Source organism: Passer domesticus, chromosome 1, assembly GCF_036417665.1.
Source record: "Passer domesticus isolate bPasDom1 chromosome 1, bPasDom1.hap1, whole genome shotgun sequence".
Taxonomy (NCBI): domain Eukaryota; kingdom Metazoa; phylum Chordata; class Aves; order Passeriformes; family Passeridae; genus Passer; species Passer domesticus.
In genome coordinates, this window is record NC_087474.1 from 88,106,856 (window position 1) to 88,123,963 (window position 17,108).

The following is a 17,108-nucleotide window of genomic DNA, read 5'->3' on the forward strand; positions in this document are numbered from 1 at the left end:
GAAGTACACTTCATTTTTCTTGAACTGTACAATGTCCTTTAAAACAACAGGCTGTTCTTAATCTCAGAGCATTTTGGTGGATTGGAAGCTACTATCATGACAAGTAGTTAGATATTTATGGTTGCATGTTCTAGGTCAAAAAGCGTTTCAGAAAATAAACTCTCAAATTAACTCATAATCCACCAACCCCAAACTCATAATCTTACGGATGTAATTTTTTCTTGGAGGTACTTCTGATCCATTATGACTGGCATTATAGTATTCATGTCAGAGATATTTCTATACTAGTAATGCTTTGTCCATCATTAAAATAATTTCTTTTCAATAGAGAATGTTCTCTTATGATATAACTATTATGAAATCAGGAAAGAGAGTCTTTTTATAAGGGCATGTAGAGATAGCAAAAAGAGGAATGGCTTTAAACTGAAACAGAGTACATTTGGTCTGGCTATTAGGAAAAAATTCTATACTGTGAAGCTGGTGAGGAACTGGAACAAGTTGTCCAGAGACATGCATAGCCTCTCCCAGGAAGTGCTCAAAGCCAGGCTGGATGGGGCTTGGAACAAACTGGTCTAGCGAAAGGTGTCCCAGCCCATGGCAGAGGGGCTGGAACTGGATGATCTGTAAGGTCTCTTTCAACCCAGACCCTTCTATGTTCCATGATTAAACTTGTTGTCTAAAAGCTACCCAAAGGCACACCATTCCTGATATTGGATGTAGTCGTTAATAAAGTGATGTTTTTACCAAAACCAGCAAGAAAGTAGACACTCTCACATTACAGTTTTAGTATTAGGGAATGGACATTCTTATTATGGCGCTGGATATATGGGGAATAGCTTCACCTATTGAACATGATGAGTACAGAAGAAGCTCCTGTTTATATGCTATATTTTACACACACATTGGTGGTTTCCCCAGGAGAAACATAAATATGATAATCATTTCCCCCCAAGTCTTTTACAGATATATTCCCTCTCATTGTGCGAGCATTCTTCTGTCCTGGGGGTCTCTTTGGTGGTCTCTGGTGGTTGTCAACCCCACAGTCATGAGTGACTGCCCAAGGATCTGGTGCTACTTTCCAAAGAAGGAGTAAAGTTGGAGCAATTGGCCTGATTCATTAATTTGTGAGTCTTTAAATCAATGAAGAGTTGTTTCTTATTCTATTCCTTGGGTAATATTTCTAGCCTAATGGTTTTACAAAATGATAATTGCATTAACAAACTTGCATTGTACAAGCAATTCTTCATCTGGCAACAATGTCAACAGAGCTCTGAGACCTGGAGTGGCTACTCATGTTATTTAGAGGATGGAACAGAGCACCAGTGCTGTCTTACAGGGTCAGAGGCACAGGGCTACCTGAGGCTATCTGGTTGCATGCCTAAATACTGCTAGGATATTTTTAAGGAGAAACAAAGGAACAGAAAATGAAGACAGGTGATGATAATATGTTACTTCATTTTGTAGATCTCATCTTTGCAGTTAGTGCCAGGTCAGAAGCAATTTCTGCCTTTAGATTTTCATTGCATAGTCTCCTCTGTGTGTGTTAATGTTCATAATTTTGCCCAAGTTGCCTCTAAGTGCAATTCAGAAAGGCAATTTCTCAATTTCTTGGTTCTTCAAAGTGTTATCATGTTTTCTTTATCTCTTTTGAGTGAAAAATTCTTATGGTAACAGCTGCTGAGCAAGAATTGTGATCTTTGATTCATCCTTAAAAATATATCTGTATGTTGCAAGGAATACTTATGGCCTGGAAAACAAAATAAATATCTAGCTAGGCTGTTTCATTTATAATACCCAGTTCAACATTCTTTAAAGTCAACAAAAGATTTTGTGGTGCTGAGCTCTGTTGCTCCAGGATAGAGTAAGAATGACAACTAAATATAGGAGTAGAACTAAAAGAGGACTGAAAATTACCACTGCATGTCCAAAAAATTAATGAAATCAAGCAGACGTAGTAATATAACCAATAAAATGTGTAAAGGTCATGTTTTGTTATTGAATATGTTAAGTGTGACAGAGTAAGTTTTCATAATTCAATATTTTGTTTATCAGACAGGAATAGAGGAAGAAAAATGGTGAGACCTAAAAACTATTACACTTCTCCTGTCAAGCAAATTCAATACGTCATGACAGGCAGTTCTGGAAACATTAGTTATAGCTCTTTTTATAAAAACACTTTTGTTAAGGCTTCACCTACTACTTATCTCACTGTTTTAAATGTATTCTTAAAAATTTTAATTGAAGTTATTAATCTCTTCTATTCTTCAAAATAACAAGAAGACTACAAACTTTGAGAAGAGTAGAACAATTACTCATTTCATCACTAAATTTTAGAAAATGATGAATCAAAAAGATTTGCGTAAGTTTTTTTTGCAAGTAGAAGAATCTCTTTTAAGATTTAAAAATAATGCAAATTAAACTTTATAGATAATTTTTCAAAGAAAGTTTTGAATCTAGTTTATCAGTCTGTTGTTTGTTCATTCAGCTCAGTCTTTTGTGCAGCTTCTCAATGTAGAGAGTAACTCCAACTAACAATTTACTAATGTTTGAAATTATGTCTGCTGTGGGGAATGAATGCTGCAAATGAGAAAAAAATGTCTTTATTACAATAAAAAATGCCTTGATTCCAAGATTTCATCTATGTATCCTAGGTTTTCTCCTTGTCCTTTAGTTTTCTTTTTTTACTTTTCTCCTGGCACCTTTCCTCTATTTCACTTTGTCATTTTTTTTCTTTTTTTTTTTCATGTTCTTTGTTCTTTTATGCTTAACACATATGACCTGTGTTTAATGGAGAACTTTCGAGCTATTCTTATTTTATGAGACAGAGGAGAGAAACTCTGTTGCAAAATATGACTTCAAAACAGTTAAGACAAGAACTTATAATTCAGGCACTAGGAAAGAAAACATGAAAGAACTGAGATGAGTGAATAAGTAACATTTTTGTAATTGTACCAATTTATTGTAGCTAAATATTAAATCCAAACCTAATCTGTATAGAATCCTAGTTTATATAATCATTTAGTTTCCCCAGAAGTGAGCAATTATTGTCATGTGCAATTAAAAAACATATCACAAGTTTTGTTTACAGGCACTCACCTCTCTTCTAGAGAGTTGATATTGGACGGTGGATTAATTTTAGCTAATTTCAATATCTTTAGACATAAACTTGGTATATCTCTGGATCAGATTACTTCTACTGCTGGACTGTGATGTAGACAAACAGCTGACTTAGATACAAAGTAAAATCCTGATGATTCTTAAATCTGATTGGGAGGTGACAAATTCTAGCCCATCCCTCAGGAGCCTTTGACTGCCATATTCCCCCTAAGAAATGGGTAGCTATTACTTTAAAATATCTGTGAACATCCCATTATTGGCAACCTGCAATAAGTCAAGAAGCAAATAACAGAAAAAAATAACCTATTTCTTGTATTGGGACATAAATCTTTCGTAGTGATTTAACAGTGAAGAGATTTGGTATTGTCTAGAGAAGTGATAATCATGTTTTGCTGAAGTACCATTTTTTGCTGAAGTACCATTAGCCAGCTTGCTCACAACAGAAAAACCCAAGAAGAGCAGAAAATTCCAAAGTACACAGGGGTTGCAGTGCTCACTCTTTAAAAGACCTGGAAAGTACATTACTGCCAATATATTGATATTTTCAAAGTATCCAGTAGACGTATCCTGTATAAATTCTGGTTAGTTGCTTGGCCAAGATTTTCACTTAAAAGTATTCTTTTGTCCCTAGGGTATCTCTCTCCAAGGGTACTTGTGACAGCTGTTACAGGTTTTTTGCCAGAGAAATGTGCTATGGAATTCAACATATAGTCCACATAAATTAGATTTCTGTTTCATTTGTGTGCAGTGTGTTACTGGTTGAATATGTGACAGTTACTTTTCAGTGTCTGTATTTACTTTAGTGAAAGTTTTCCACTACTGCAGTCAAAAAAAAAAGAAAAAAAAAAAGCACTTTTCTAAAAATTTTCAAGTACGTAGGAACATGGCCGAGTGTCTGCTTGTTCAAAGAAAAGCTATATCCATCTCTGCAGTAATACATTTCTCTAGATTAATAGGAGGGAGTTTAGCAGACTAAGACATTAAAATAATTTTTAAGAACCTGGCAAAACAAATAGGAATTTTTTGAATATGAAATTTCAGTTAAGATTTTTCAAGTCTGACAGAAGGTGGCTCTTTGAATTGCACTAAAAAATTCTAACTGGATAGAACATATTTTTTGTCTTCAAGCAGTGTGACAGCCACAGAGAGATAACAGCAATTAAACAAGAAACACCATTCAAGGAGCACACCTAAGGGCAATGTAAACGCAAAAGTAGACATTAGAAATCACCTTCTCATAGTAACATTCCTCCTTGATAAAAATATAGAAATTCATGCCCTGTCAGTAGAAGGGACAGAGAAGAGATCAGTGCACTGCATTAAAACACTTGAAAAGGCACCCTATAAATATTTGCCAAGTATTTATGACAGAATAACCAATTAAAAGTTTATGTAGAACCCATGTGGTGAGTGAAAAGATATCTTTCATGTTTTGCCTCTGTTGTAATTAATGCTTTCATTAACTATTTTGTCATAAAAGTAGAAGCTTGCTGATTACATCTGATAAAAATGCTAGGAGGTGTCATCGCTGTGACAGGCAATGTATTATTATGCAGGAACAACTAGATAACTGGAAAAAAGGAACTGAAATGTGACACACTCATGCTTCTGATATTAAGTAATTGGAGTGTGACGTGGCAAGTAAAAGGAAAGGGACTAATGAGTCCATGTTTTCATCACACAGAATCTGCATGATAAGGTAATAGCACCATAAAAATTGAAAGTATAAGCGCCTGTTTTATCAGGAACTTGTTTCTGTGCAAAATCAGATTACACATAGAAGGAGAAAGATGAAATTAAATACAAGTACAGAGGAAGGCAACTAAATTAGACAGATTCCCTAATGGCCCACAGCAGATCAGAAGAATTTCTTTTGTCTAACTAGTGTGTTTAAAACCAAATGAAAGAAAATGGACACTTGAACTGAAATACACTGTAACCAGACCAATATAATCAAGACAGCCATGGATACATTCAAACTGAAAATTGGAAAACGAGCTCCAGCAGGCAGTAGAAATAAATCATTAAAAGAAATAGAAGGAACCAGGCCTAACTCATTTCTGGGATATTCAAGGCTGCAGTCAGCACAGAACAAACAAACAAACAAACAAACAAACAAACAAACAAAAAAAAGTACTTCTCTTCTAGTACTATGTAAAAATATTCCTTCAGCCTTTTAGCCTCAGGCATTTAACCTCAGGTAAGGGCAAAAATTGCAACAAAATTATAGCTGCCGCATGGGCATATTTTCCATAATCATTACAGTGAAACCTTGGAGATAGTATGGCAAAAGTTCTTCCAATTCTTGTTTTAGAGAAGGATCATAGATGTTTACAGTCTTTTTTTTTTAATGCAGCAACATTGGCCTTTATACATAATAGAAGGTCAGATTTTATCTGGTAATTAAAAAAAATTAAAGAAAAACATCATATTTGGAAGTAACATGCACTTCACATAGCAGTCTGTCAGTCACATATTTGAATATGCATATATGTATACTGAACAGCTATAAACTACCTCCTAGCAGTGTTGAAATTTCAGAAAAAAAAAGTCCTACCTCTCCCAGCAATTTCTTAAAAAAAGCTGGAAGCAGTATTTACATTTTTAATTTGTGTCTGAATCTTATTTACAGAACTGATTTATGATTCTAGAAACTGTCTACAATCAATATTAATGCAGAATAAGTTAACTAAATAAAATTTCATAAAAGTTGCTTGCTTTTATCAAGTATTATCAGAAGAGCTAACTTGCCTTAAAGTTCAGAACAATAACATGTACCTCACTTTCCCTTTAATCCACAACTTACCCTGTATTCCAGGAAAAAATTTAGTTCAGCAAGAGCATCCTTCCTTATGTTTCTAAAGAGGAATCATGCACAGCAATCATGCAATATCCCAAAGAATAAACTTCAAACATTGTGAGTGAGACAGTGGACTAAATGAAATATTCTGAAGGGAACCTGACTTTAGCAGTACTACATTGCTAAATTCTCTATCGGAATGGTTGACTGAAATATTCATGTCAATGTTGTATATTTATATGAACTGGGTTTTATGAAGAAATACCATTACATGATACTGTAAAAATTTATCTGATCTACTGAATAAAGAAGATAAGAAATATTAAGGTTCATTACTCCAAGGCTAAATAATTACGTTTTAATGAGAATTGGTCTCACTTTTGTTTCTTTTTCCATGCGAAAATAATGGGATCACATTTAATCAGAGGATGATCTATGGAGAAATTTTAATTTATGTAAATATTTTTACTCTTGGATGTAGTTTTCTACATCATGGCTGTAGCATTGTCAAGACTTTCTAATCTAGGCAACAGCAAGGAAAACTTAAGCATGTTTAACAGTCCACACAATATGGAAATTACTCAGGAAGAACCTGCATTAAGGGAATGTGAAGAATGAAAAGTGAAAATGACTATGAGCTGCCTTTAATCATCATCTTAGATTTATGCAGTACAACAAGGAATGGAATTTTATTCTTGCACATATTAGAGCATTAGTGTGTTGATTAATGCCAAGATTTTTTTTTCAGAAAGGGAAAAGGATTTCATAAAGAATAAGGTTTTTCTACTTGATACCTTTATACACCGATCTTACACAACATTTCAAAATGGCTTATAAGGGAAAATGAGCATTATTATTTCCTATTTCACACCTATGAACTACTTAAAAAGAATGTTTCTTGCCTAATTTCATCCCATCAGAATCACTCAGTAATCTTCTGTGACAGATCAAATTTTATACTGCAGTGATATGCCATATCTATATGATTTTTTTTTTTAAGGAAAGCTTTTAAAAATGTTACAATAATTGTCATGGGTAAGAAGACCACCTCAGAGAACCAAGTCATGTCCCTCATGAGTATAGACTATGTATGTTGGCAATTCACTCAACAGGATGGTGCCCCATATTCCACAATTTACATGTTCATAGAATGACTTCCACAGCTAATTTCAAGAAGGAGATGAACATTTACCTATATAAGGACTTCCTGGCAGTCTTTAATTTGCAGTTGTTTCACTACCAATGTTCTAAGATATGTATTTCTTCTGTCAGGCACTCTCAGTTTTAGGAGACATAACAGTCCCTGTCATGAAGCAAAATGCAGACACTTCAGAAACACCAAGGTCAACAAACAAACAAATAAATAAATAAATAAATTAATTAATTAATAAGCCACTCTATTAGATACTGATCTACACTCTACAAAGTAATTCCCCTTAAATTCTGTCTTCACCTTTATTGTTTGGACTGTTTAACATTATTGGATACACAGGGATTTGTTTAGAATTTGTTCTGTGAAGAAATTGCAGAGGAGGGATGAGAAAAGTAAGTGGTTTGCCCACAACAGCCAGCCTTTGAAAGAAACTGACTCTTGATTTCCATGCCTGCCTTAAATTCTACCCATGCACACAGCCTTCTTATTTCAGTACCTTGTTTATGGCACTGATACGTACTTTCTTTTAAAGCAGCTCTCCTGATTCAACTTCTACCACAAAAGACAGCATTCCTGGCCTTGCCCAATGCCTTTGCAAGATGAATAGCAGCAACTGTCCAGTTGCTCTTGTATGAGGAGGTGTCACTTTACTGCAATATTCATAGTACTAAGAATGTTTTCCTTGGCCCTAGAGGACTACGTTTGATGCACAGGTGAAAATCTTGGTTCCCAATCTAAAATCAGGCTACAGAAGACAGCAGCTAAGAGAAATCTGAAATTTTTAACAGCAATACTAAAAAATAACCCTTAGTTATACTGGTCTTAAAGCCACCCATTCATTTTCAGTATCAATAATAATTTAGCTGAAGCTGACATCTGTGTTCCAAATATCCACAAGAATCTTTTTGCTATAAGATAAACTTTTTCTATTACTTAACATTGTACATGTCCTCAAAAACAACTGTAAATACAGCTTGTCACAAAGGAGCATTTGAATTGTCAGCATCAGTGAAAAATCACAGGAAAGTTACTGCAGAAGTCTATGCATGAAAATTAAGCAAGGTAACTTCTAATGTTCTAATCTAAGTCCATTTATAAACATTCTTCAACAATAAAAAGGGCTGAAATGGTACAGTAAAATTTGCTCAGTCTTTCATTTATTATTTATTTATTATTTATTTAAAAAACTGTTGTGACAAACACATTTCAACACATTTCTCTAAAGGAATAGTTTAACTTCATTTAAAGTTTTGCATATATTTGTCAAAACTGCTACTCTGAAATTCATATATGTTTATTTCTCGAGAATATCTTTTGCACAATTGAAAAGTGAAGAAGCAGAAAGAAGTTATGGTTTTTGATAAGGGTGAAGAAAATATTCTAGAGTAAAATCTAATCTATCAGTGTTTTAAAACATAAAACCAGAGCTTTGCTTGTTGTGTTTTTTTGTTTTTTTAAAAAATTCCTTTTCAGTCCCTTGAAGAAATGAAAATGCAACAATCACATTAAAGCAAAACCACATTATAACAATCAAGGCCACCGAATCATCAATTATTATTCAGGTTAAATTTTTTCATTTGTAAATGTAAACATATATATACAGATTTTATAATATGTACCTCTTAAAAGTTACAAATCCATTTGTAAAAATCCAAACAGATATGAAATTTCTCATCATCATATCAGAATCACTCATTAAGAAAAAAAGAAAAGAAAAAGCACTCTTTATAATGTCTCTGCAAGGTTACAGAAAAAGTCCTCCATCATATGAAAGCCGATTCCAAATTCTCAAATGGTAAAGAGGTGACCAGAATAAAATTTATTGGGACAGCATTTCTGCAACATTCATTTTGTAATCCTTTCTTCACTTTAAACACAAGTGCTTCACAACATTTTGCCTACAGCCACATTTAGTCCACCAGTTTGCTTTCAGATTTTTACAAGGAATTCTCTTTCTTTCTCATTTACAAACCCAGCAGCACAAAGAAAGGACTGAAAGAACTAATCTCAGGATAAAACCAGTTCATCCTGCACATGATGAGTTAGGACATGAAAAGTTGAAGGGTGAATAAAAATGCACCAAATGCCAAGGAGAATAATTTTCTACCATCAAATACCAAACCAGAAATATTAGCAAGAAGATGATTTCTCATAAATTTCTGGTTATTTCTTTAGATTTTAAGACAATTAATTCTGTCTGAAAGCCCTTGAAAAAAAATTCTGACAATTAAAAGAATTTAAGAATGTGGATTTTTGCTGACTTTCTTCTTCATTTATATTTACCTCTCAGGAACAAAATTTATGGTAGACTTAGGAAAATAAGTCTTAGTTCAAGAGTTCTGGGAAACAATTGCAAGGAATAAAACCTAGGTCTTCTAAAAGCAATTTCCAGAAATCCTTAACTAAACAACCTAGTTCTTTCTTACATTGCATGTTACTAGTTACATTTACTGAGATTTTGAATGTCCAGTCTTCATTCTTCAGTCTGTCACAAAAAATTTTGTACAGACATAAAAAGTAACCCCTTGTTGTGAAGAGCACAGTCAAGTTTCTCTAATATCTTCTGTCACAAATCTGTTTGAGGCAAGAGGAAGCATTTTATCATGTCTATCAAAGTGTCAAAATAATTAAGCATTGAATTAATTTTAGCAGTCTACAGTAATTATAAACATATATATAAACATTATAAACATACACAAGTGAATATCTCAAAGAGTTATAACAAAAATGATATGTAAAAAATATATTCAGACCTTGTGCTACCTGTGGTGCACCTCTTAGGAAATATATGTCCTGAAGTGGGATATAATTGTGGCCCTTATTTCTTTAAATATTTTCCCCTTCCACGTAAGAGTTACATGAGAACATGAGTCCTTAACATAGACACCTCAAAAAGAGGTGTCTAAGATGCTTCTAAGACATGCTTCCCTCCCTATCCAGAGCTGGGGTCTGGAGAGTGCATTGCACACTGTAGATAATTGGACACAGGCAAGGAAGAGACATTTCAGAAGTGTAAAGGCAGAGCAGGAGTGGTCAGCAAGCAGTGACCTTGCAGCACAGGTGAAACCCTGAAAATGCAGTGCATAGCACTATTTTTTTTACCAGTGAAAGCCTTACAGACTAGAGTGGAAAGAGACTTTACTTGGAGACAAAGAGGAGACTGCAAAGTTAGCAGAAGCTGGAAAGTCTTGGCAATTCAGTGTAAACTTGAAATAAAAATCTATCTTGCAAGAACAGTGGTAAGGAAAATTTTATGTATAAATAATTTATTTCTTAGGTACTTCTAGTCATTCATTTTGAGTTCAGTTTCCAAAAAGTTTCTTAGTTTTGTTTGAGTTTGAAAACAAAAAAAAAACAACAAACCAAACCCAACCAACCACAAAAAGCCATAAAATCCCAAACACACATATAAAAAGAAACCTGGATTTTTTACTTTAAAATTTTTGCAGTCTTTTGAGGGTACTAGCTTTACAAAACTACCTTGGTAGACTGAACTGAAAGTCTGGGTCATCCTGGAAGAGCTTTATTATAAGACTGGTGAATTGGTTCCTTTCCCTGAGAAAATCCTCCCTTGAAAAATGCCTTTCATTCCTGGGAGCTGCCCATCTCCCTCCATCCTCTTCCGGTCGTCAGGTTTGCAAAAAAACAGACTGTGGAACAGATAAGGAGCAAGAAGGAACATGAGTCCTTAACATGCTTTTACATCTATCATAAAGTAAAAGGAAAATTGACGACTGAGCATTTTTCGGGAAAGCAATTTCAACATTTATTATTTAAGAACTGTACTAGTAAAGGGGGGAAGAGTTTTGTTGCAAAAAACTGAATTTCTGTCTGACATGGTAGATTTAAGGTTTTTATTTCTTCACAGTTTCTCTCAATGCAGCAAGATATTGAAACAGCATTACATTCCACAAATCTACCTTTCACTTAAATAAGTAAATTTCACTTCAATAAGTTAATATTAATACTTTTTGGATAGGGAGGGAGGAACAAACGTAGAGGTAACATGTGCTTGTAATTTCATTTGGACCAAAAATGTGTGGTAAGAGATTAACTTTTTTTCCCTCTAATGGGTTACCAGCAGCAACGAGTCACTTTCTGAAGGGGAATGTTTAGCAGTAATTAAAAGTTGTTTATATTTTTTGCAGATTGCAGAGGAAACAAATTATAAAAAATTTAACATAAAAAACAGAACTAAAGTTAAGAAAATTTACATTAAGAGATTAAGAAATTTTAACATTAAATTTAGTGTTTGCAGCTTCCTGATCATTCAGAATATGAACTTTTTGATATCTGCAGTAAAAGTTTAGTCCTTGTCCCTGAAGTTCCCTTGGTGTCGCGCAAGGACCAAATGGCATTTACTGTATTCAGCAAAGCAGTTACCCATGGAGCTCTGCTGGTGCTGTGCTGGGTTCTAGCTGTTCTCAGTATTGCTGCTTACAATAGAAAACCCCCTACCCATCTTTCTCATATTTCTCTCTCTACAGTCCTATGATAGGAACAATGCTGTAGCTCTTAGTGCTTTTTCTGATGTGTCTTGGAAAGAGCAGTGTGGAAGGAACAGATGTTAGCTTACACAGTGCCTGTAAAGGTATTTCAATATGTCAGCTCATGCAGACCTCCATTTTAGCCAGCATAGTACCAAAGGACCTAAACAGAATGCATGTCCAAAGGGGAATAATATCACTAACTCTGACAGGTGAAAATTTATAGTTAAAATCTATGAATAGTGTTATCCTGGCTGAAGGAAGGAATAAGGTTCTTATCAAGTGGGAGCAGAGGTTCTGTAAGGAACATCTAGCTCAGAATTCTTATATTTAGACAAGAAGTGTCAGAGGGCCACAGAGGTGGTCAGAGGGCTGGAGCACCTCTCCTGTGAGGACAGCCTGAGAGAGTGGGGGATGTTCAGCCTGAAGAGAAGGCTCCAGAGAGCCCTCCAGAAAGTGTTTTCCAGTACCTTGTGGGAGTCTACCAGAAAGCTGGAGAGGGACATTTCATAAGGACAGAGAGTGATAGGATAGAAGAGAATGGCCTTAAGTTTAGACACAGATATCAGGAGGAAGATCTTTACACTGAAGGTGGTGAGGTATTGAAAGACTGCCCACAGAAATTGTTGATGCTCTATCCCTGTGTTTAAGGCCAGGCTTAGGATGGGGCTCTGAGCAGCATGGTCTAGTGAAAGGTGCTTCTGCCCATGGCAGAGGGCTTGGAGCTAAATGATATTTAAGGTCCCTTCCAATCCAAGCCATTCTTTGGTTCTATTATTCCATGACATGATCAGCCTGGGACCAGTAAATAATAGCCACAGAGAGAGAACTGACCATTGCATTTGAGGAGGTCATGGGATGACCATGGATAAATATTGAGGACTTGTTTTCCGGGACACTTTGTCCCACTACCTCAACATTTACATGCAATAAATCAGGGTTTACTCTGAATAATTTTGCTGAAACACTAAATGTTTCTCAACTGAAAGAAAAAAGCTCTTCTACATCCTGCCATATTACATAGGGGGCCCTGATCAGTCACTGTGGCTGTTTGCAATTATATAAAGTTAGAAATGTATTACAGAAAGATTAACTAAACACCTGACGTATCAATACATCAGCATTTCAGGGAAAATACTGGAATCAACCACCACTCTGCAAATAAAGTTTAATATTAATTTATTGAAATGAGCATATCTAAGAAACTCTGCACATACTGGGGATTCTCATACTTCTCACAGTCTCTCTCCTACATATACAAAAGAACATGTTAAATACCTTTGTTGTTTACTGAAAATTATGCATTTTCCTCAAAAACACATTAATGAAGTTTGTCTTTGAAAGCTGATGGTAACAGAGGTTGCTTTGTTTCCCTAGAATTGCAATTTTGAATCTTCAACTCAAAGAAAACTGAGAGTGTGCAGCCCATTGTTATTGGAAAACACAGCTTTGCCAAGTCTGCTCACACTGTATTCCTTGCGAACCAGCTGCTAACAAGCTGCAGTTAGCACCGTGTACTCTCTCTTGAAGGCTCAAAAATGATGGCAAACAAATGAGTGTTTGGCAGACACACAGGTTTGCAATTTGTGGCCAACAGAGCATTCCCTTCTGTATCTAATTACAGGATGGAATATCCAAATTCTCACTTTTATCAGTGTATGATTAGCAGGGCCTAGCACACTTGCTCCAGTATTACTTAAATTAAATATAAAGCCACAGAACAAAAGATAAATGTACAATATTCTCCTAATATATTCTTTATGTAGCTATCACTGCTGTCAGTGGCTTGTAATGATATCTGGGAAATGAAGGAAAGATGGAGAACAGGTTTTTCCCTTGTAATGCAATTAATTGAAAGAGCAAACATAAAAGATTGAGTATTTCAGCCAATTGATTTCTTATTTTGTCACCTAAGCCAGAGGCACTTGCCTGGATGTAATTTTTGTTTGGTTTTGTTTTGCTGGACGTTGTTTTGTTTTCTCCATCCTTCATTTGGACACATGATTCAAAACAATGTTATTTACATCTAAGAAGGGCAAAATTTAGAGGGCAAAATATGGAATCAATACCCTATTAACAGGATTTACACATGCAGGTAATTAATTTAGTGGCTGTTCATAACAACAAGCTTATTATTGGAGCCATTTCTCCGTAATGTCTTTCTGTGAATCCACCTTCCCAAAAACATACTTCTTTCCCAAAATAATTTGTATTTTAGAAACCTTATTGAAGTAACATTTAAAGGCATTTTAATTTTAAATAATTTTACAATACTTTTCAAGAAATAAAAAAGCTGTATTTAACAAACAAGATTTTCAAAAGCACATGTGCACTAAGCTGAATGAGACATGCAGTTTGATATCTTTCCATGCTCTCCTGTGGTCAAGTACAATGTAATGTTTTAAAGAAAACACACTTAATACTAAAAGTCTACAGTTTTTATCAAGGTTGCTTGTATTGTGTTGTGTAAAGAGCACAACTGACAGTATTTCAAACAACACAAATGAGCCCATTCCTTCAAGGTTAAACTGCTCAGCCTTCCTGTTACAGGGGGTTCAGGCATGAGATGTCCTTGGTACTGTTTACATGTGTCAGCTTGCTGCCTGGGATGAGAGAGCGTGGCTTCATGACCTCAAAAGGCTTTTTCAATCTCAATTATATCTTACCTGCATTTAGATAGTGTGTACTTACGTTTAGATATTTCTTCTAATTTTGTGCAAGGTTTTATTCCCTCCTCTTCTCTCCCTCTGCTGTCTGTTTTACATACACTTTTACACCCTTTGTGTATCTACCCCTTCTGCACCTTGTCCTGTTGTCCTCATCCTGGCTGGTTTGGTTTTATTTGTTGTTATTTTGTTGTGGATTTGTTTTTAGTTTGTTCCTCCTGCAAAGGCAGGTGATTATCTCTCCTTTTTCCTGCCTTTTTCAGCTCCTTGAACTCTTTCTTCAGGGCAACTGAGGCGCCATAGGGAAGAAGCAGGCACCCTTCCAAATGCTGCTAAGCAATCACTGCCCAGGTCATTACAGATTCAGAGGCAGTAGCCTAACGCTAGTATGCCATTACTGCAGCCTGCTTTATTTGTTGTCAAGCCTAAATAACTTTATGAAAATCAATACATTTTTTTAAAAGGCAAGTAGGCAACGTATTGTGTTATTTAAACCTGAATAAAGCCTGCCGCTTCACACAACTAAGTGGCTCTTCAAATATGAGCTGACAACTAGGGTTACAGAACTGTAAGAGCATGTTAGTTTTCCTTTCTGTATACTTAGGGAATGGTGCAGGTGTCCCGGTGTGGGCTCTGCGGGCGGCCAGCGCTGCCCGGGCCGGCCCCAGTGCAGGGCACGGCTGAGCCCCTCAGCCCCGGGGAAAGCCTGGCCAAGGGAGGGCAAAACGCTGCCCGGCATCCAGGGCTGAGCCAGGGGAAGCGAGCGAGAAACAGCCCTGCGAGCCCCGAGGGGACAGCGGGAGCAGGGCCGGGGCAGGAGAGGCCCGGCAGGGATGGCCCTGCGGCCTGGCACAGAGCCCGGCCCGGCTGCGCTGTCCCTGCGGTCAGTGGAGGGGACTTTCATTCTGCGCTTATCGTGTTCTGCTGCGAGATCTTAGCACCTCCAAGCACAGCCATCAACAACAAAGTCCTATAGTCTTAGCTTTGTCTAAGTGGAATGACAACATTCCTTCCCTATCCCACCTCACACCGGCCATAATGAACATGTTGTAAAGTTATGTAAAACTAAATCAACATTTGGCAGGAAACATGCAGATATTATGTGTGTAACAGGTGTTAAGAGCAATCTTTCTATGCTTTCTAATCCCCATGTCATATATCAAATTTGCCATTCATTACTGTCCAAGATGATAAAGGGAATTAGCGTTCCCTGATTAGTTTTGAGCTGTGAAGATGTGTGCTTCAGTTTGCCTTAAAGCTGGATAATTCATTAGTCACACTGTTGAAAGTTCCAAGTCTATTATATCCCATAAGATATTTTCCCAGAGAAATTTCTATCCTCCTAGTTTGTAATGCTTGTAGTCAAAATGATCAATGTTCTCTAGTGTATAGCATGTTGAGTCTATTTGTTTGTTTTGTAAATGTCCCATTTTCAGCTGGAATGGAGTTAATTTTCTTCTTAGTAGTTAGTACAATGCTGTGTTCTGGATTTAGGATGATAATAATGCTGATAAAACACTGATGTTTTAGTTGATGTTGAACAGTGTTTATCCTTCCTCAGGGACTTCTCAGTTTCCCATGCTCTTCCAGGGAGCAGGTGGACAAGAAGCCATGAGGGAACAGCTCACCCAAACTGGCTAAAAGGATATTCCACACCATAGTACATCATACCCAATATATTAACTGGGGAGAATTGTCCAGGAGGTTGATCACTTCTCAGCATCAGTCAGTGCACAGTGTTCTGGCACAGTCAAGAGGGTGGTGAGCCTGGATATTCTGCATCACTCATTTCTCTTGGGTTTTACTCCTCTCTCTCATATGTTTGTCTTCCATATTGTTACTGCTATGATTGTTATTATTACTATATTATTATTATAATTTAATTTATTTCAAATATTAAAATTTTTTTCTCAAACCATGGATTTCGCCTTTTCCTGATTCTCTTTTCCATCCCAGGTGGATGAGTTTGGGAAGGAGTGAGCAGCTGCATGGTTACTGTGGTTAAAATGCAATAGTATGCAATTATTTATAAAAAGCTTGTAATATTTGCATTTTTAGAATGATAAACATTTGTTCTACCCTACATTCATGAAGTAAATGTTGAAGTAAAGTTATTGAACACCACACAAGGTCAAAATGTAACCATTAGACATCTCAGATAGGAAAAATCTAATGAAGGTGCATTCTTCTTATTACTGATGTTGTTGTTGTTATTATAATTGCTGTTATTATGCTATAAGTCCTAAAATAATGATGACTCTGCTCTGTTGATATGTTTAATAGGAACATCTACACATTTGCAACCCCTGCATGGCTCCTCTGCCTGGTGCCAGGACAGAGGATGGGACTAGAACAGGAGATCCATTGGAAACAACTTTCCCTGGCCTGAGACACATACCAGAAACTACAAGCCATCACTTGCATGTACCATTCCAGCACAATTCATCCTAAGAAATTTACTATTAGGAAAACAGTGTGTAGAAATAAAAAGTAAAACCTTAGAATCCCAGGGCCAAAGAGATTCTGGCCTAAAGATTTCCCTGATTCTACTAAAAGCCTCTTCACACATACAGAATATATGCTGTGGGAATCAAGACATGCAGTGATATTGACTGAGATATGTCAGAATAAAATTGCTCTTTATGACTTAGGATATCTCTGAGCCACAAATGTTGGAGGCTGGAAGAGGGTTTTCAAGAAAAATCACCATATTTTCCATATTCTTCCTTAAGCATCTGCTGTTGGCAACTGCTGCTGATGACATAGACCGTTGGTCTCGACTGATGTCACCATTTTCATACTTTTGTAAGCCAACATAAAGCAGGGCTGTGATGACATGGATAATAGAGCACATAAGTAAAGAATTAGTTATTAGTTATGGAATA

General features: G+C 36.1%; 2 long non-coding RNA genes across 6 annotated transcripts in view; one reads left to right on the plus strand and one right to left on the minus strand.

Moving 5' to 3' along the window:
- LOC135288648 (uncharacterized) overlaps window positions 1-14,871 on the minus strand; it is a 36,189-nt gene extending 21,318 nt beyond the window's left edge. For 2 of the 4 annotated variants that reach the window (XR_010351669.1, XR_010351667.1), the window contains exons 1-4: window positions 14,249-14,871; window positions 10,551-10,720; window positions 9,497-9,644; window positions 7,110-7,220 (exon numbers count right to left, since the gene is read on the minus strand). This is a non-coding gene — a long non-coding RNA (uncharacterized LOC135288648). The remainder of the gene's footprint in view (window positions 1-7,109; window positions 7,221-9,496; window positions 9,645-10,550; window positions 10,721-14,248) is intronic. The other 2 variants (XR_010351668.1, XR_010351670.1) reach the window with 2 other exon arrangements.
- Window positions 14,128-16,134, plus strand: LOC135288658 (uncharacterized). Of its 2 annotated transcripts, none has more exons than XR_010351671.1 (3): window positions 14,128-14,236; window positions 14,487-14,574; window positions 15,785-16,134. It is a non-coding gene; the product is annotated as an uncharacterized LOC135288658 (long non-coding RNA). The 2 variants fall into 2 exon arrangements; XR_010351672.1 differs by lacking the exon at window positions 14,128-14,236 and adding an exon at window positions 14,336-14,387.
- The last annotated feature ends 974 nt before the right edge of the window (window positions 16,135-17,108 follow it).